The 20,974-nt window shown below is 35.7% G+C and overlaps 1 protein-coding gene across 9 annotated transcripts in view; it reads right to left on the bottom strand.

Annotated features, from left to right (window-relative positions):
• The window catches only part of PEX5L (peroxisomal biogenesis factor 5 like), a 597,540-nt gene that overhangs the window by 150,505 nt on the left and 426,061 nt on the right, over nt 1–20,974 (bottom strand). For 8 of the 9 annotated variants that reach the window (XM_074367482.1, XM_074367503.1, XM_045511287.2 and 5 more), the window contains one exon: nt 4,180–4,251. The exons of the other annotated variant lie outside the window; for it this stretch is intronic. The gene's annotated coding sequence lies outside the window, so the exon portion shown is untranslated. The remainder of the gene's footprint in view (nt 1–4,179; nt 4,252–20,974) is intronic. 9 annotated transcript variants of the gene reach the window in all.

Raw genomic sequence — 20,974 nt, 5'->3', positions numbered from 1 at the left:
GTGGGAAAAGTAGCGTATTATTTTACAAACAAGGAAGCAGAGTATTATTTGACAAATAAGGAAATACTTCACATCAAAGGCTACCACAGGATCACAAGGCTACTAAATGGAATTCAGTCAGACTGCAAAGGTCTTTCAGGCACCATTTGTTGTAAATGGCTGTGGTCTTTTGTTTTTAGCATCATTACAGTGGATGTCTGTGAATTTCAGTTTTCAGATTTCAGGTAATGCCCAGGTGAAGAATGGTCGATTTATTACAAGGCATACATGTATTTTTTCTCTTTAGAACTGCAATAGCTATTTCCTCTGACCCAGCTGTTCTCACAAAGTATGGTCTGGGACCAGCAGTGGGAGCTGAGGACTCAGAAATGCAAATTCCTGGGCACCACCTCAACCTGCAGAATCCGAAACTCTGGGGGTGAAGCCCTGCAATCTGTGTTCTGAGAAGCCCTCTAGGGGATTCTGCAGCTGCTAAAATTTGAGAACCGAGATTCTGGTCTCTCTACACTTGTTCCCGTTGTAATGGGCTGACATTTGACATTTCCCCACCTTAGTGCACTGAAGAATATGCAGCTGCAACTCTGAGTCCTACAACCAACTCAATCCACGACATACTGTTAAAATCGGTTTGAAATGCTGGAATCTACAAGCGTGTCCTCTTTACAATGATAATACTCTATAATTTTGTGTCAGCCTTGGTTACCTTCTTTAAGTCTGCTTGGAACTTGAAAATATTTTAGAAACAAAGCTATCTTGGTCCAGCATATCATAAACTTTGAATTAGGCTGACTCTATTCTAATTAAAAACAGTAATTAAAGTAGAATGAATTCATTATTTATTCAAAGTGTCTAATGTTTTCAATCACTTACTCAAGGTCCTTGACTGTCTACTCCCCCACCCCCATTCCCCATATCTCAGTAACTTGAGGGGAAATTCATTTGTAAATGAAATCTATTCCTAAATAAGATGCATCCCCTTCCAATCAAGAAAGTTTTAATAAGTAATAAAGACAATCCAAAGTATATACTTAAAATTTCTTTACATATCTATTCTAGAAAGTCAAATATAGAACTAATTCTATATATTTTATTATAATTATATATAAAATAATTGTATATACGTATATTGTATATGTTATATAATATACATATAATGAAATATATGTATATACTTATATCAAATGGGTTTTAGAGGCATGAAGATTTTTATTCATTGTTTCCTTTGATTGTTTTCCCATGCTTCAAGTTTAAAAGCTCTAGGGATTTCTGGAGGAAAATATGGACCTAAATGTCAATGTGACACATTTATATTTAAATGACTACAGAAGTGTGTGGATGTGTGTGATTACATATTAAATGGCATCTCCTATTACTTTAGGACATCAACACTGATCTAAGAATTCTCTAGAATGTTTTTGTGTGTATCTCAAAGAAATCTTGTCAATAACATTTCACAAAAAGAGAAACACAACATTGCCTCTTAAGAATAAAACCTGACACATTTCCAAAATTACTTTTCCTCATGTAGAAATAACACAGAAATCACTGTTCATTCCCTTGAATGTGGGCAGCCAGAGTGAACAAAATCCTCGTACTCTGTGCTGCTTCTGTTATTAATTTGCTTACACAGGCAAAATTGTGGGCTTTCTGTGGAAGTACAAGACTTGCAAATCACATGACCGATAAAATGGCATATAGCTTGCACAGCATGTGTAGAGCCACAACTTCTGAATGGCAAGCTTAACGAGATTAGTAGACTTCTGCCCATCACAGCACCCCAACTATCTTGTTCATCTTCTTTAGATTTTCTTTTGGCACCATTTACTGAAAAAGCTTTTTGCAACTATATGAAGATTGCTAACAGACTTCTACCATGTTTCTGAAAAGACATAGGAAGACTAAACTGAACATAAAGATTCCTCCCAAAATACATATATTATATATAATATCTATGAGATGAAGCAATATCAGACAAATATATTTTACACACATCTACACACAGACAGACACACTTTTAATGTTGATCTCATAAACTTAGGAAGAATTTGTTGTAGTATTATAAAGGCTAATTAGAATGTTTTCCCAAATATTTTACTTTGAGGTGTCAACACTGTCATTGTTTCAACCTAGGATTTGCTCATTACATCAACACCAAATAAACCTTCCCCCAAAAGAAGGACTATTCTCACTGCCAACAGCAAACACCAAAGCCAACTCATATTCATAATTACTCATCTTTTGAAACATGTTTTGACATGAATGACTCAGCAAAGCTGGGTCAATGCCAGCTGGTGCCAACTGGTCCAATAGCACTGGAGGAAATATGATAACTATAGTAAGAAAAGCCTTATTTTCTGAAGAGGCAGGAAAGTGGGTTCTCTCTTTAAAAAGAGTCCGTATTAAACTTAGTTAATAAAATACGTTCAGGCACAACAACATAAATTCTGTGTAAAGTGCCACATTAAAAAAAGAACAATGACTCCCTTTTCTGACTCCCCAAATTTACTTAAAACAAAAAGAAGCTTTAGGGAAAAAAAAGAAAAAGCAAGCAAGCAAGCAAGCAAGCAAGCAAGCAAGCAAGCAAAGCAAAGCAAAGCAAAGCAAAGCAGCTTTGGGGGTAGAATGATACTAAAGAAGTCCAAAAAAAAGAGTAAGAATGTAACTGCTACATGAATAAGGAAGAAATAAAAAAACTTCATTTTAATAGAGAAATGTAGAGGTCTGTGTGTTCTCATAATATATTCAATTGTATTTTACTAGTTCGTTTGCCAGGGACGTCCAGTCCTTTAATCAGAATACCAGTCTACAGGGCAGGATCTATAGGAGATGAAGAGCACACCACCCCAAGTAATTATTCTGGCACAGTTAAAATGATAGCTAATAGCCTACCAGAGCACTCAGGCTCCAGTCCCACTTATCTTATTAACTGAATTGACAATTTGGCACTAAGTAGAGATATAGGGCCAAATCCAATCCTCACACCCCCTTCATATACTCAGTAGCAGGAGAGTAAAGACAAAGCAAGAGAAACATGAAGGTATTTTGAGTGAACACTGTAGAATGGACGTATTCTCCACCTTTTGGGGAGATGCTTTATTCAGTCGGTTTTTCCCAGGAGACCACTTCTGTTACCTCAGTTATTCCAGGCCTAACAAACAAGTCTGTAAGTCAATTGTTTCTGGTTCCTATCTTCTGATGGTCATTTTTCTTCTTCTTCTTTTTTTTTTTTTTTTTCAGAAATAGACACAATGGCTCCTTTAATGCAATCACCACGATGCAAAACAAACTGCCTGGATAGGAAATTTTCCAAATTCAACTTGGCTTTCTGTAACTTGCTGACTGCTTTCTTTCTAACCTCTTCATCTGCTCAGATGCCTGCGAATTATTTCCCTATCTCTACTGAAGCTTACATCACCCTGAGAATCAGTGCCATTTACACATTAAATAGATGTGCAGCTATCTTGTCTCCCCTGATAATTAACAAAGACATTAAGGGCTAATGCCAATTCAGTGGCATGAACTGGATACCTTCCATTACCTGGTATGTCATTGTTTATGGTCTATTAAGCAGTTTTCATTTCACCTTATGGGCCCATATGAAATCCAACCTAGATGTTTCTCAAATGACAGGCAATATTAAGGGATATTAAATATTTATTTTGGTTCTTTTTTTAAAAATCATCTCTAAATTTACTGCAGACAATCTGAGAAATTAAATTAGGCAACATCTATGTTTTAAACTTCTCAATTTTTAAAAGTCTTTTGTTCCCCACCCCCTAAATTATATTCATTGTTTTATAGTAATGGTGGTAGCATTTCTCATTTTCAAAATAATACACTTGAGAAGTTCTTGTTTAAATCTTTTTTTCCAGCCAAATTATTACTGATGTATTGATTCATTTTTCAAGTAGGACTTTTGATTTCCAAAAGTTCTCTTATCTTGCTCTGCTTTATTTTTCATCATTCGTACACACAGAACATACATAGTGACATTATGCAGGAGTCAGTGGATCAGAGGCATCATCTGGAGGCTTAGTGGCTCTCAAGATCTACCTTGTTATGCAGGCCTCAGTCAGACAGGCTAACCCAGCCTCCAGGGCAGGGCTGAACAATCTAAGTGCTTTGGTTGTCAAAAATCTACAGTGCAACAGCAGAAAATATACGGAAGCATTCACTTACCTGCTTCGGATCAACAATTATTTCCAGGTCTTCATCACTGCTTAGTTTTCCATATCCTTTTTCTTTACTTTTCTTGTGAAAGAATAATTTTAAATGATCATTTAGTTTCTTTCCATTAATAACATTAATTCCTACTTAACACTTTTTAAAGACAAAAGTATTTACTTAGCCTTGTTCACTGGGCATAATGCATCATGCTTTATGTCAGTCCCTCACGGACAACATCAAATATCTTTATTAAACTGCTGGCCTTTGCTTGGCCTCTTGCATCCAAATTATACCTTTAATGTGTTTCTGAATCTTGTTATGCTTCTTTTTTCAATTCTATATTTTCAGAAAAGATTCTTTAATGACTTGAGATAAATAAGCAATTTCTTAGAGTCCCAGCACATTTTTCTTAAAGACCGAAACCACATTTAGTACTTATACTATGTTTAAGACTTAAGTTATTGTTTTATTTTAATCCTTTATATATTTTTAAGAATAAGCAAGTATAACACAATTCAGATAATAAATCCTTAGATTTTCTACATTTGCTTATAAATCCAATGAAAACTAACTTTGGAAAAAACAATCCAGAAATAATTTTAAAAAGATAAATAATCTTCAAAATTAGGTAGTTTGAAAAGTTGGAAGAGTACAGACCATTTTGAAAAATGCACTTTATTGGCATTTTCTCCCCATCTACCCTCCCCATAGGAAAAGTTATAAAGTTAGGAAAGGACACAGATCATGACAACCATTTTACTGTTGTGTTACAGGAGAAAGATAGTATGTCTGAGCCTTTTTTTCCTTTTTCCCAGTGCACTGGTTAAAGGAAATATCAGAAACTACAGTTGCTTCTTCATAATTTCAGAAAGCATAGTACCTCTGTAGAGGACCAGTAAGAAAAAGAAAAGAAAATTCACTACGTAGTTAGCTGTAGTCCAAGGTTATTATTTTTTAAAAAACATTCCTTGCTTTATGTATTTACTGACTTCCTTCACAACAACTGATCTGGACAAGATGAGTTTATGTCCTTATGGAAGAAACAGCAATCTTTTTACTTCAATGAAAAGGAAAAGAAAAAAAACAAACTAGCTGCTTCTATAAACATTCTGCTTCCCAAGTACATCATGCGTCTATTTTCATACCTTCTCTAAACTCACACACTGCTTTGAAGCTTTGACAGTGCTTAAGAAAAATTTGTCTATGAAATTTTGTTGCTGACAAGAGTCAACCCAAAGTTTGCACTTCCACCATAAAATCTATGCAGAAAGTTGAAGCTGTTTACCATTAAGCTGCATCTATGTGACTCGCTGGTTTACAACCAGCTTTTTTTTAATTATTATTATCATGGATGAAATAACTTGAGAACTTTGTTTTTCATATGGATCTGCACAGAGCCACGAAGGCTTAGAAGTCTTTTCTCTTCCTGAAGTGATATTCCCTGGAGGTACAGCCCATTACTCCTGTCACCTCTGGGCTCTCCCCTCACTTCTGGGCTCTCCCCTCTGGCCTTGATAATCTCAGGAATCCTAAGTTAACATCACAATTCTGGTCATTTTCCCGTCAGTTTCCTGATGACTTCTTCCATTCATCCCTTTTCTGCAATGGCTTATAAATTAACTGAAGACAACCTTACACGTAAGACATGGAAATCACTAAAAGATCTGGGATTCCTATCCAACTTCTTCACGGATAAGGGCTTCTGGGCAACGACTTGTTGAGGGAGCTCTTCTAAGCCATGGGATGTACAGGAACAAGAAAGACCTGGGTCACTGACAGCTTGTTTATCCACTGGACGTGTGACTATCAGTTAAATCACATACACAACTTTTTGACAAACATCAACTAACACCTTGCTTGATATAGAAAGTATTACTGCTAATGAGGGGGAAAATCAAGCGGTATATAATGAATGGCTGCACTCTAAAGTTCTAAAGTAATATCTAAACTTTCCTTGTTGTTTCTTACTATTTGACAAAAACAAAGGGAGTCTGTTTTAAAAATACAATGTGAAATTGTTCAGTACTGTAGAACTTCTAAAAGGATTTATTGTGATTTTTAGACATCAACAACAGGAATTCTTTATGCAAACCTAAAAACTGCCTCAGGAATATAAAATATTGAAAATGGATGTATTTACTCATTGCTTCCATTGCATTTCACTTATTTTTAACTTGTCAGAGGATAAAACTTTATAATGGGGGAAAGCTGGAATAAGGTGAGGTAAAGTGAGGTAGATCCAACCACAATGTTTATCTTCTTGCTCAAAGTTGGTTTGGAGATGCTTGCTATCTAATGAGACACTATTTTGTTATTAATATTTAAAAATAATTACACGTTACATGCAAACTGTGAAAGGATATTCAGCAACATGTAAGCAAACCTCAGAGCTACAGAATGACTTCTTTCTACAAGACCACAGCATCCCAGTGAGTACAGCTGACTATGGATGATCTTCTTCCATCAGTTCCAATCTTTGCATTTTTCCTTTTTTTCCTCTTTAGGAACCAAACCCCAAATCTTAGATGCTTGCTTTACAGAGGCCATCACAAGATTTTAAAGACACAGTGAGAAAGACTTCTCAAACAATACAGAGCAGAGAAATTTCAGCAATGAAGAGCACGAAGCTCATATCCACTTGAGAGCACTGGAAGGGTTTCTTTGAAGACTCTTCTTGCAATCTCTGATTAACACCCCCAGTGAATACTATATGGATGACATAGCACTGAGAGACAGGATGACTGCAGCTCAATTACTTTAAATACATCTTTGGAAGTAGTTATAGATGTTAACAAAGAATCTTTTAAAAACTCCTGCACTCTTGTAAAATTGTGCTGGGTAGGCGAGTGTGGGGGTTTATGAAGCAAGGCTTCAGTAAGGAACAGCTAAATCGCCATGGATAGTACCATGCCCCAAATGGAAAAAGCTTTTTAAAATTATAAAAGCCAGAAGCTTCTCCTTATAAAAAACACTTAAAATTTTTTTCAAGTACAGAAGTGTGCCTGTCACATTGTTGATGCTTAGTAAACATTTAATGAAATCCTTTTGCTTTATAGCAAAAAGGAAAAGGTTAACTACTGCCATTACTCCTCACCCCTCTTATTCTCTCTTGTTGATGTCATCCTCCACCCATGTTTATACACAGATGCGTATATGTATATGTGTATAAATATGTATGTTCATATGTATACGTATGTATTTTTACGACATAAATGTGGTCGTAGTATAAATACTACGCTACTTTTTACTCAATAATGTATTGTGAATATCTCTTCACGTTAACACACATTGATATCTATCTGACAAGTTCAAGTCCACCTCAAAAAAAACACCTTTTTTTGTTAAGAAAAGTTTAAGAAATCCTGAAAACCATCAGACTGAAAATGCACTTAACCCTTAAGAGACAATGCCAGCTCATAAGTATTGTCAGCAGAACCCTGGTGGTTTCTGAGATTCTTTCAGGTGGTCTGTGAAGTTAAAACTATTTTCATGATAGTACTAAAACATTATTTACTCTTTTTTGCTGTGCTGACAATTTGCACTGATGGTGCAAAGGCAACAGTGGATAAAATTATTAGCACCTTGGTAGGAATCAAGGTAGTGGCACCAAACTGTACTTGTTGGGGACTGAACTGGCTAATTTAAATAAACGTAGTAGCATTTTTACTTGGAAAAAATGACCTACAGACAAACTATGGCTACTTAAATCTGGGCATCTTGCATTTTTCCCCCCAAATAAATGAAGAGAGCTTTCAAGGAGAACAATCAACATTTGATGCCAAAATTCAAGCTTTCAGTGAAAGTTAGAATTTTGCAAACTTGTATCTTGATAACTTCCCAACAGTCAAAGATGTTCCTCATGAGATTAGTGATATTAGTGAATTATTTTTTGGTATTGTATAATGAAATATGGCAACATTTGGAAGATATGAATAACTCAGTGAACTAATATTTCCCAAATGACAGATACATGGCATGTTATCAAACTGTGCATGGGTTAAAGATCTACTCAAAGTGTAGGGGAGAACAATGGATTTTAATATAAAAAGTACACAGTTTATTGATATCACTTCAAGTGTCACATTGCTACTAAACCTTAAGAAATAACATGTCAAGTTTTGATGGAGTACTAAAGATTATCCATAATTATTTGAAATGGTTATTAAAATACTCCTTCCTTTTCCAACTGCATATTTGTATGAAGACAAATTTTTCTTTTTATATTTTAACCAAAAAAAAGGCAACAGATTAAATGCAGAAGCAGATACAAGAATTCATTCTTCTAGTAAGCTCTCGTATGAACGAAATTTGTAAAAATGTATAACAGTGCCATGCCTCTCACCAAAATTTCTATTTTTTGAAAATAGAGATTTTTAAGAAATAGTTATCCGTGTTAGCAATGAGTGTTTTGTTGCTATTTTCAATGAATTTAGTAAATACATAGTTAAAAAATTTCATAGTCTTCTTTTTTAAATACAGTAAATGCCAACAGACATAACCTATATAAACAAAAGCTCTCTGGTGTCTTTAATATCTTTTAAGAGTGCAGAGGGGCACTGAGACAGCAGTTTGAAAATGACTGCTATAATAGAAAGAATGTAAACTTATTCTTGTTCTGAGGTTGTAGAACAATTTTCCCTTAGAAGATGAGTTTTCATTTTCCCTCTCTTTAATAATGATAAACAAAGTCAATTTAGCCCTTTTAGATACTGGTGGAAAATTCCATAATAGGCCATGTTAAAAATTATCCAATTAAGTCTTGTGATAAATTGCATTGCGTGATACTTAGTATATATCTGAATTACATTTAATGATTATAGCTTTAGAGTTTGCAAATACTTCTACATGTGTTATATCCTTCACTTTTTCTAGGCAATTTCATAGGTAGGTATTATTCTCCTTACTTATGTTAACAGCTGAGGAAATGGATTCTAAAAGAGAAAAAGTGCTTTGTCCATCTAGAACACAGAGTCAAACTGACGTCTGCTGATCTTAGGTTCTGTGGTCTTTTTTCATCCCTAGAGAGAAAAAAAGCCTTTTTGGTTATCATTGGCATAGACTATGCACAACTCTCATACAAAAGAAACAAGAGCTGGGTATTGACATAACTTTTGGATCTGAGCAAGGATCCTGACTTCTCCAAGCCCATTTCCTTTGCCCATATATAAGGATTGTGGGAAATAATATTATGCCCAGTTATGTGAAACAGTGCTTAGTATACATTAGGTCCTGTTATTATTATTTTCTTACTTAGCATAACAGTGTAACCCTGCACAAGGCCAGAGTAGCTTGGGTTTCACCCAACTCTTAGGTCAAATATGGAAAGGTTCAGTCAATAAGACAGAAATAGATAAATAGCAAATGAAGAGCTTCAGAACAATTGCAGGCCTGAACAGCAATAACAGAAATGCAGACTTTTCCAGGCTAGAAACGGCCAGCGGTCGTTCTATACATGCTGTTGACCTACACCTCAACTCTGCGTTCCAATTTAGAGGTGACCAGCTAGGCCAATACATCACTCTTGCCAGGCTGGGTCCAGACCAGCTTTGAGTGGCTGCTAGACATCGCCACCTTGAATGTCCTCCTTCCGGTCCCTACCTTAGGCTGCTGAATCCGGGTAAGGCTGTCTAACCTTAGCTATGAAGGCTGTTTTCTCTGTTTTCCTAGTTTTGGTTCTCTTGCCTTCACACCTGGAGCCTCTCTCTGCTCAGTTCCTTCAGGACAAGTCAGGCTTCCGAGCAGCTTGGGAAGAGCCCTTCAACTACTTGATGTTTGGGGGCGATGCTGGTAAAAGCAGGTGTGGAAGGAAATGAGCCAAATGCTGGCAGTTAAGGAGGTAAGAGTTTCTGGAGGAAGCAGTTCATTAGCAGAGGAGTATTAATGGTATTAACTTACCTATCTCTGCACATTGATATCAACATAGTATATTTATATATTGATACCCGATGAGTTAACAATGATAATAACAGTTAGCATTCATAGGAACAACCTCACCTATTTTTCTATATAGATATATACAACTTTATGCAACAGTAATAAAATGAGAATGATCCATTAAAAATTTCACTTTGTTATAGCAAATTTATCTGGGGGAGGATGGTTTGCTACGCACTAGAATCATGACTTTACATATGTTATCTCATTTAATTCTCTTAATAATACCATGACTTTGTTTTTATTTGTTTTTAGTTTTCAAATGAGGAAATGGAAAGTCCTAAAGGTTTAGGATTTTCAAGGTTGTGCCTAAGTTCACACAATGCATAAGCAGCAGAGCAGAATTAGATCCAGGGGGCTTCTGAGCAGTCCAAAAGGCTGGGTTCTTTTTAGCTCAGCCCCTTGCCTCCAGCATATTTCCATCTGACTGAATACGTAATGCAAAGACTCGTGTTTGGTTAAGGAGAAAAAGAAAAAAAATCAAGAAAAGTCAACAGCCCTTTAGTGTTTTTTCAGACAAACATCCAGCTCAGAGAGGTCAGTCTCTGAGATCAGATTGCTTGGTTTAAAGCCAGCTCTGCCACATACTAGCTGTATGGCTTTGAGCGAGTAATTTAACTCTTGCATGCCTAAGTTTTCTCTTCTGAGAATAATAGCAGAACCTATCTCCTTGAGTTGTTGAGGGAAAGATTTAATTAATACAAGGGAAGTGTTTGGAACAGCGCTTGGCACATTTAATATAATCAAAAAATAAATATTAGCTATTATTAGCTGATATCTTTCTTTCCTTCAGTCCCTTCCTCTTTCTCCTCTCTCTATGCCACCCTCACTCCCTTCCTTCCCTCTTTCCTTCCTTCTGTCCTTCCTTCCTTCCAGGTTGAGTTGACAGTGTGTAACCACTAAGCAACCTTTTCTAGCAAGATGGTTAAGACTCATCAAAGATGGTTCAGAAACTCAATCTTGAAGTTAAAAAAAATTGTTTTTTTGACTAGGATTTAAAAATAGAACCTGGTGTGAAGCAATTCTTGCTGTGTCAACTTTTAGAAGGCTGTACTGAGAACAGCAGAGCTTTATTTTAAGAAGACCCTGAATGGCTTAGCTGCAGTTCATGGATACATCAGAACATCCCCTTGACGGTTCGCTTTCCTGTGAACCTAAAGCCAAGCAACAGGAAGAGTTCTGGCCTGACCAAACCTCCCCTTTGCAAAAAGCCAACTAAACCCAACTCAGATGCTGCTGTCAAGTAACTGGAGCAGAACCCCAGCAGTGAGCCTTCGCTGACCCTTTTGAAGTTCACCTCTTTGTTAAATCTACTTTTAACACAAACTGGATTTTTTACAGTGTTTCGGGGATGATGCAAAGTATTAAGGATACAGGAAAAGAATGACTACAGATGGTGGATTTGGAAAGTAGGTAGAGAAGGACTTTGGTTTGTGTCAACATCTGGGTCCCAGCCTTGTTTTTATCACATTTTTCTTAGCAGGCTGTTTATCGCAACTCTTGACTGAGCTCAGCTTTTCCACTTTCCAAATAGAGGTTTATACTCAATGATCTTTAATGTTGCTGTTTGTATGATTTCTTTTGAAACTATTGGGAAGCCAGTTAATTAGTACGTTTGTAGTGATTAAGAAAGAGGGCCATTGTTAATTAAAGAAAGAAGCTAAGCCTAATTAAAATATAATACGAATTCAAATCCTGAAGAGGATTTAGGGTCTTCCACAAGCCGCTATGTATACTTCCTTCACATCTGTCAAGTTCAATATTTCTTAACATAAGAAAAGCCTGCAACAAAGGTAAGTCTCCATTTTGATGCAACAAATAGAAGTAGTTGAAATTGGATGTGAAAATATGTTTTCACAAGAAGGAATACGTTAAAGCTCAGTCATCTTTAAGTGTCTGTGTAAACACCTGTTCAGGAAAACCAACCAGGCAACAAGGTACAGAATTCATTGAAGGGAGTGAAAAGTGGAGACACAAATGTAGCTAGGAGCCAAATTATAGGTAATAAACCTGAAAGAAGATAATAGCAAAAGGAATAGAATCGCCAGGGTTTGGCAAGTTGGTGTTTACATAGAAATAAACTTGGATGTGTATTCTTTGTGTTATTCTGGAAGGCTCTTTACTGAAAAATCAGTGAAATTCCATTTCAATATAAAAACTAAAAGACAAGTTTACATATTCTGTCCCAAAGCATAGAGGATAGACTTGGAGTAGTTTTTGTTTGTTTTTTTTTTTTTTTCCTGGCATTGGTCTTGGAATTGACTGAATTCACTGGCATTTTTTGCACAGGCCTCCAAGGAAGCCAGCAGAACTCAGTGGTAGGGATAAGTCAGAGGCCTTGGAACAGAATGGAGTCCCCTGGCTCCATCCACTGCAGGCAGCCAGGGCCCATGGCCCCTACTTGCCTTCTGTGTCCAACCCGCACCAAATGCAGTTTCTGATACAGAGAACACTCAGTAAACATTAAAAGCTAATTGTTTGAAGGGAATCGGCACCCCGCTTCCCAGTTTAAGTAACACTGTTGTACCAGTGAAACCAACTGAATTAATCCAAACCAATCCACCCTTCCAGTTCTCTGTCATTGTCTGTACCATTTCACTAAAAATTATTTAAACTTTAAAGAAGTGCATTCAAATTTGTTAAATCAAGTAGAAGAGTTGTGCTAATTCCTACGCTAACATAAATATTAAAGATGAAACAACTGAATCACATAGAAAAGTTAGGTTATCTGTTCAAAATCAAAATTAATAAAAAGTAGATAATGTATATCCTTAAGAACATATCCCATAACATTTTCCTCTGGTTTCCTAAATTTGACTAAGAGATGAACACCCCTTCCTACCTTCCCCTCCCAACTTTCCTACTATTTATGGAGTTCCTAATATATCCCAGTCACTATGCAACACTCAGACACACAGAAATGAATTAGGCCAGTACCCTCTCCTCCAGAATATCACTATCTAGATAAAACTATTTCCCCAAATTTCCCATTCCATTGTATTGTCAAGAGACTTCCAATAGTCATTACAGAATTGTTTCTGGTGGACATGATCTTTGAAAACACAACCAAATCAATTTTAAAATTGTAATTAAGTACATATTTTGTGCTTGGCGTTATAGCAATGTAAAGTTTAAAGAAATTTAAATTTTGTAATATTCAGATGCATATACTACTCGTAATATAAAATAATGGAAAAATTTTACATTTGATTAGCGCATTAGTGCTTACAAACTTCTTTTATCATCTGCTTAATACTTATTGAACACTTACAGCTATTCTGTTCTCATGATAACCCTATGAGGTAATAATAATAACACTTATTAAGTATTTATGATGGGCCAGGTATGTCTAAGCATTTTACATATATTTATTCATCTTGTTTTCACTATAACCATATGAGAACTTTATTGTCTTCATTGTACAGGTAGGAAACTGAGGAAAAGAGAGTAAAGTAGCTTTCTCAAGGAAGAACCAGGTTTTGTATCTAAACAAATATCCAGGTCCCACTCTTAGAGATTCTGATACAACTGGTCTGGGGTGGGCTTGGGCCTCAGTATTACTTTAAACACTTAAAAACACTCCTCAGGTGATTCCAATGTGCAGCTAAAGGTTAAAAATGACAGGAGTGAAGTCAGTGTCCCCATGTAAGCAGTGGTTTACAATCAGAACAATTGCACTTCTGTCAAAAGTTAAAAATGATTAAATTTAGGGCAGTCTAAATCAGTTATAGATCCCGTGAGATCTAAAAGTCTATTGCATTAAGGAATGGGCTCAATTACAGAGGGTAGAGTTACTAATGTTGGCAGCAGGCAGGTGAAGCACTGGGTAAAAAGAGCACCTGATGGCATGAGTCCTTAGACTCAGCTGCTCCCTGTATGACAGCAGGACAGTAAAGTACAAACGGATGCACTGAAATCCTTTTTTTTGGGACACAAATTTCTAAATCTGGGGCTGCGCAGTTGGGTGGGGTATGGTGAAGTGTAACAGTCACTGTGGGCCCGGGTTGGATAAAACCAATCACATGGGAAGATTAGAATGCTGGAACCCACAAACTTGGGTGGAATGCCAAAGCCAAACTGCATGGCAGGAAAACGTTCCAGAGAGCACACAAAGAGATGTCATCAGAAAGAAGCCAGTGGGCCAAGGGAACAGGTAAGGTTATGAACTCAGGATTCAGGTACCGGTGTGACTAAGATTTCTTGAGATTAAGGTGATTCTCCTATGTTTCCTGTTTGAAGGACTGTGGTCAACTTTCAAAAACTTGCTTGTGCTAACTTTAAGACTTAAGTGTTCTTACATTCAGGGTCAATGATTTTCTTTTTATTCATGATAGAGTGAAGGACATTACCTAAATTATATATCACAGTAGAATATTTGAATAGACCAATGTACCACAGACCAGCTTAGTCCACAGAGGGCTTAGCAATATCTTCAGAATTCTTCGTTTTGGACTGTACGGATGGACCACTTAACTACACACCAGACCAGCTGAGCTCCAGGTTCCCCAGTTTGAGATTTGGCTTCCAACTTAAACATTAAATGGAAGCTGAGTGGTGCCACTGCTAACATTTTCCCTCAAGCCATCATACCATCCAGAAATGAAGTGTCCCCCTTACCATGAAAATATTAAATACTTTGAACTTTAAGTCCTGCTATTCTAACAAGAGGGCATATTGCTGTGAACAGACTCAAAAATTTTCATATAAATACAGTTTTTATGTAGTCATCTTAGCATAAAAACTTAATATATGAGGTTTGATATCTTAAATGTATTCTTTGGCAAATATTGGAAAGTGTAGATGATTTATAGTTACATAAATAATCACAACAATTCACTAGGAGAGCATGATAATATTTTAAATGGGATTATCTCTACTAACTCATTTGCTGTTTTGAATGATGCTTCTATATTTATATATTAAAAATTTAAAAAATGCTCACCATGCTTATTTTATATATTCAAATTCTTACAAACCTCTCACGAAGTAGATACTGGAGAGGGATACGTAGTCCCTCTTTTATTTTCAGTAGACAAAAATTAAAGTGCAGAAATATCAGGTAACTAGTACATAAAATTTAAGCATGTATATACTGTGTTTCTACCATTCTAACTTTGTTATGATATGTTTAAATAGTATTTTTTTTACTAATATACTTGACATATTTATATCTAGTATTAGTAACCACATTAAGCAATTTTCATTTCTTGTTAGCTTTGCCTTATGCATTTAGATCATGGAAATGATTCACCAGGAATAATGACTTTTCCAATAAACTTTGACAGAATCATTCCATGAATATTATTTGTAAAAAAAAATACCATGAATATTATTTATAAAAGAATGTTATAAAAAAACTCATACTGGCTGTTTGTTACAGGTACATTTCATCTCAAATGATAAAAATGTGACTTTTATCAATATAGAGGAAACTTGGAGTTAAGAATATGTTGTTGGATATTACAAAATCACATTTTGATCTTTTAATTTTATGATCAACTCCTTACCTTGTATTTCCCAACATTTATGTGGAAGGTAGTTATTAGTATTAAATATGAAAGAAATGAGCTAAAAATTATATGTAGGTGCATTGGACAGTGCTTTGTTGCTAGAAATCAGGATATCCTGATCTTGCATTTATGACCTAAATGCATAAAGCAAACTTAATGGGAAATGAACAGTGCTAATACTAGAGTGTAATATGTCAAGCATATTAGTAAAGGATAGCTTTGCTCCAGTGTTGCCACTGCCAGTTAATACCATTTGTGCCAGTTACTTAATACATCTGAACCTTGGTTTCCTTATATGTAAAATGACTGGATCAGATGAAATTATTTTTATTGTGTTCCAGCTCCACCATTCTATGCATCTATGCTTGTAAGAAAATGTTTCTTTGGTTGTTGCATTTATAAATCTCATGTAGGTTCTATTATCAATCACTTTCAATAGAGAAAAGATCTTGGCCTTTATCTTACTTATGTATTTTCCCTACATTTAAAAATAACATTCAACTCTTTTTGTTCCATTGGTTCCTGTTTCTCATCATGTTCCATCATTCTGATAATATTTAAACTGTTGATAGTACCAATAATTTACTGAGTGCTTACCTTATCCCAGGAACTTTGCTCAGAACTGTGCTTACATTATTTCACTTAATTTTCACAACTTCCTAAGGCAAGTATTCTCCTTATATCTGTCTTACAGATGAGGAAACTAAGATGTAAAACTACTGGTACATTCCCACTAGTTCACTTGGCTAGTCAGTTTTGGAGCTATCATTCAAACCTATTTGCACAACTCCTATCCCTGCATATGAACAACTCTGTAATGCTCCTGAAGGACAGAGGATCTGCATCCCACAATCCCTCAAAAATCTGGGAGTGTGTCTGAGACTTAGGGACCACCTGGCTCCTTGTGTCCTACATGTATTCCTGGGAGCAGCTGCAAATGTCAAGCACTTTCATCAGGACTCCCCTCCACCACGACAGCCTGGTCTTTCAGCAGTCTGCTCCCTCACCTCCACTGAAACTGCACCAAAACGACTTGTGGTCTTTAAGCAGACGTGGAGGCCCTGGGCACTTCCCCCTTAGACCATCACCCTCTCCGGGATCCCCGGACAGCATAGCACTGGGGCCCACAAGGCATTTCAGTGATGTGCTTACTGCATCCTGGATGCATTGCCACGTCCAGATCATCAAGTTTTATAAGCAAAGTCACAAGGCCAAGGTGACTGCATCCACTGCAGACACATGCTGATGTATAATAGCTGGGTTCGCATAGCAGCTGGCAATTTCTTATCATCATTGCCCCAAAGGCTGATCCCTCTGCCTGCCCCAGTCAGAGCTGCTTTCTGAGATGTAGAGAGCCTTGACATCCTTTCTTTCCCTTCACTCATCTCTGGGTCTTTATCTTGTGGTTATTCTTTCTTGCCAATTTTTTTTTTTTAGGAGGAAAAATTGTCTGATAGGATGAAGTTCTCCACCTGTGGTTCAGATCTCATTTCCCTCACATGGATTTTGCCACTGTTTCACCAGTTATTCTCTCACCTGCATCTTCCATCTCTCAGTCTCCCACAGTTCTTTCCCTCTGTGTATCAACAGACACAGCTCTTCTGCTGCCTAAATCATTTCTAGGTTCATACTATCCTCCCTCTTTCTCTCTTTCCCTTCTCTCTAAAACACATGGTATTTATTTTAAAAATATTGCAGAAAATAAATCATACAAAACATGTAACAAAGTATATTTTCTTTACTTTAGCCATTTGCTATGACAAATCAAATCTAGACTGTCCTGTCTCCTAGATATGTAATTGCCACTGTGTTTATTTATGAAAGTGGTATATTAGACGTTTGTTTTTGTTCTTAAAAGGTAGGATATAATAATGATGTCACCTCCTGAGTCCTATTTATATGCCAGGGTTTGTGAGAACCTGAGTCAATCCCACCCGGATAGTGCCCTCAGAGAGCAAGCAGTCCAGTGATTAAAATAAAGACAGAGTAGACTTATCACACAAAGCAGATATGCTCTGAGGTGATACTCGATATAGTCTATTCTGCCCAACCTCATGGACATGTCCTGGTTGCTAGACTGTTAAAAGGTTTATTCAAGCTAGGTACAAATGGGAAAGTGTGGAAACAAAATTACTGGATTTTCAGAGCTGAAAGGAATCTAAAGAACATTTAGTCCAACCTCTGTTCCCCTAGCATTACAGATGAGAGAAAAAATGAGGCTCAAGAAAGGTTAACTAAAAATCAACTACTGTGTGTTCATCAAATAGTGATTTTATGTCAGAGCTGGAGTATGTAAACCAGGAGATGCAATGGAAGTGGAGCAAATGGTCCCTACTCATAAGGAAATTCTGTATGTAGCACAAAAGCCCTGAATAATTTTTTGTTGAACAAATAAAATTTCTAAAAATGAAGCAATTAAAGAACAAGTATTAAAATATGTAGACTATCAACGCACAAGAATGTCCAAAATGGTGAAGAAGAATGTGGGATGGAACTGTTTGAGAAGACTCCATAAAATATCTGATTCTTGATCTGGCTCTTAAGTGATGTAAAATAAGTATGAATGATCATATTTTACTGGGTTTGGATAGCAGTAAAAACTCCTCGTTATTTTAACAGTAACACATGTATATATTTAAAAATATAAGTAAGACAAAGAAAGAAAGAAAAATTACGAAAACCATTATTCAGAGCTCACCCTTGACATTTTGATGTCTGTTTTTCCAAAGTTTCTATAAAATAGATGTTTCTTTAATTTTCATTTCCTGACTACCAGTGAATTGGAACATATAACTTATAAGTTTGTCAGCAATTTGTACAAGTTTTGATAAAATGCCTACTCATATCTTTTGCCCATTTTTCTTTTTTTTTTTTTTTTTTAAGACTTTAAAGTTTTAGAGCAGTTGTAGATTTGCAACATAATTGAGCAACTTCTGCCCCCATACACGCATAGGCTTCCCTATTGTCAACATCACTTACCAGAATGGTACATTTGTTATCAAAGATGAGCCTACATTGACACTTCATAATTACCCAAGTCCACAGTTTATTTTAGGGTTCACTCTTGGTGCAGTATATTCTATTGGTTTGGACAAATGTATAATGATATATATCCAGAATTACAATATCATAAAGAGTATTTCCAATGCCCTAAACATCCTCTGTGCCTCTCCCTTCCCCCTGCAACCATTGATCTTTTCACTGTCTCCATAGTTTTTTGCCTTTTCCAGAGATCATGTAGTTAGAATCATACAACATGTAGCCTTTTAAGATTGGCTTTTTTTCACTTAGTAATATGCACTTAAAGTTCCTCTCTGTCTTTTTGTCATTCGATAGCTCATTTCTTTTTAGCACTGAATAATATTTCACTGTCTGCATGTACCACAGTTTTTCCATTCACCCACTGAAGGACATCTTGGTTGCTTCCAGGTTTTAGCAATTATGAAGAAAGCTGCTGTAAAAATCCATGTGAAGGTGTTTGTATGAATGTAAGTTTTCAGCTACTTTGGGTGATTACCAAGGAGTGCAGTTTTGGATAGTATGGTAAAAGTATGTTTAGTTTTATAAGAAATCACCAAACTATCTTCCAAAGTGTCTGTACCGTTTTGCATTCTTGACAGCATTTGGTGTTACCAGAGTTTCAGACTTTGGCCATTCTAGTAGGTATGTAGTAGTAACTCATTGTTTTATTTGCATTTCCCTGGTAACATATGATATAGAGCATCTTTTCATATGCTTATCTGCCATCTTTATATCTTCTTTGGTGAGGTGTCTCTTAAGTTCTTTGGTCCATTTAAAAAATCAAATTATTTACCCATTGTTGAGTTTTAAGAGTTCTCTGTATATATTGAATAGTAGTCCTTTATCAGCTGTAGTTTTTTAAATATTTTCTCCTAGTCTGTGGCTTTTTTCATTCTTTTAACATTGCCTTTTGCAGAGCAGTTTTTAATAACTTTTAATAAATTCCAGCTTATCAGTTATTTCTGATTTTGCCCATTTTCCATTGAGATTTAAAAATGATTTTAAAAGGATCATAGTATATATGCTTTCTTGATTTAATATATTATGAGCTTCCTTCTTGTAAATATGCATATTTCCACAACATCATTTTCAATTGCTATGCAGTGTTACACAGTTTACCACTAGTGGTGGACACTTTTAAGTTTTTATTGAATTCTGTTATTGTCATTGCTTATAAAATAAGGCTTCAGAGGGGAAGGTATAAAAATATAAAATAAGGCTTCAAACCATGTCCTTGTAGTTAAAACTATGTGTACATTCTTTGGCAGGGGTTGATAAATAATGTAAGCTATATTTATTTTTCATTGTGCTCTCAAGCAGTTGTCTGTGAGTTTGACTTGAAACCACTATTTTAATCATTTTAAGATAAAAATTTAAGAATATCTATAGCTTGACATAAATGCTCTAATGGGATGATATAATATGTATTATTTTCTTGCCTACTCCTGCCTCCCAATATATTCATATCACCAAATCCCTCTCATGCATAATTAACAATGCAGTATGTATTTTCTCTATTTTAGTCATTGTCATAGTCAAACACACATACTTGTAGATAAATACGTTTAATCATATACACATATACATTAGCTGGGGTTGTCACTGTTTTACATTTTACAAATAATATGATATGACGCTTACTTCTTTGTGTCTTTTTTTTCCCTCTCACAATTATGCCTCATAAAACATCACCTAAATCAGCCTTCATAGCTCTAGTTTGTTCTTTTTAATACTTGCATGTTATTCTAGGTATGAATGTACTATGACTTTTCAACCGTTTTCTTAAAATGGGCATTCACTTGGTTTCTTTTTCCCCTCAGCTCTGAACAGTGCTCCAACTAGCATCCTCAGTTTCTGATTGTTTTAGTTCTATGAGATAGATTCCTAGAGGTGGGATAGCTGAATAGAGAAGTATACATGTGTTTAATTTTAAAATTGTTTAAGAATTTTGCCAGGTCATAATTATATTATTATATTACACCTTTCCTCCAACCTTGGCAGCAATAGGTATTAACTGCTTAAATTTTTTTTTTCCTGGTCTGATGTATGTAAAGTGATATCTTTCCTTTCATTTCTCTATTAGTTAATTTGAACATCTTTTCATGTTTGTTCACCATTTGGAGTTTCTCCTCTAGAAAGTGCCACTTGTGTCCTTCTCCCAGTTTTATATTGGGTTGCATATATATTTTATATATGTCAGCAATTTGTAAGAACTTTTTGCATAGTAGGCTATTAATCATATTATGGCTATTTAACCCTTTGTCAGCTGAGTTGGAAATAATTTTACAATCCTCTATTTTTCTATCAATATAACCCTTTTTGGTTAATTTTTCCATCAAGAA

This window comes from Camelus bactrianus, chromosome 1, assembly GCF_048773025.1.
Source record: "Camelus bactrianus isolate YW-2024 breed Bactrian camel chromosome 1, ASM4877302v1, whole genome shotgun sequence".
Lineage (NCBI taxonomy): Eukaryota > Metazoa > Chordata > Mammalia > Artiodactyla > Camelidae > Camelus > Camelus bactrianus.
Note: the sequence above shows the minus strand (reverse complement) of the source record. Positions and strands in the feature narration are given on the sequence as shown.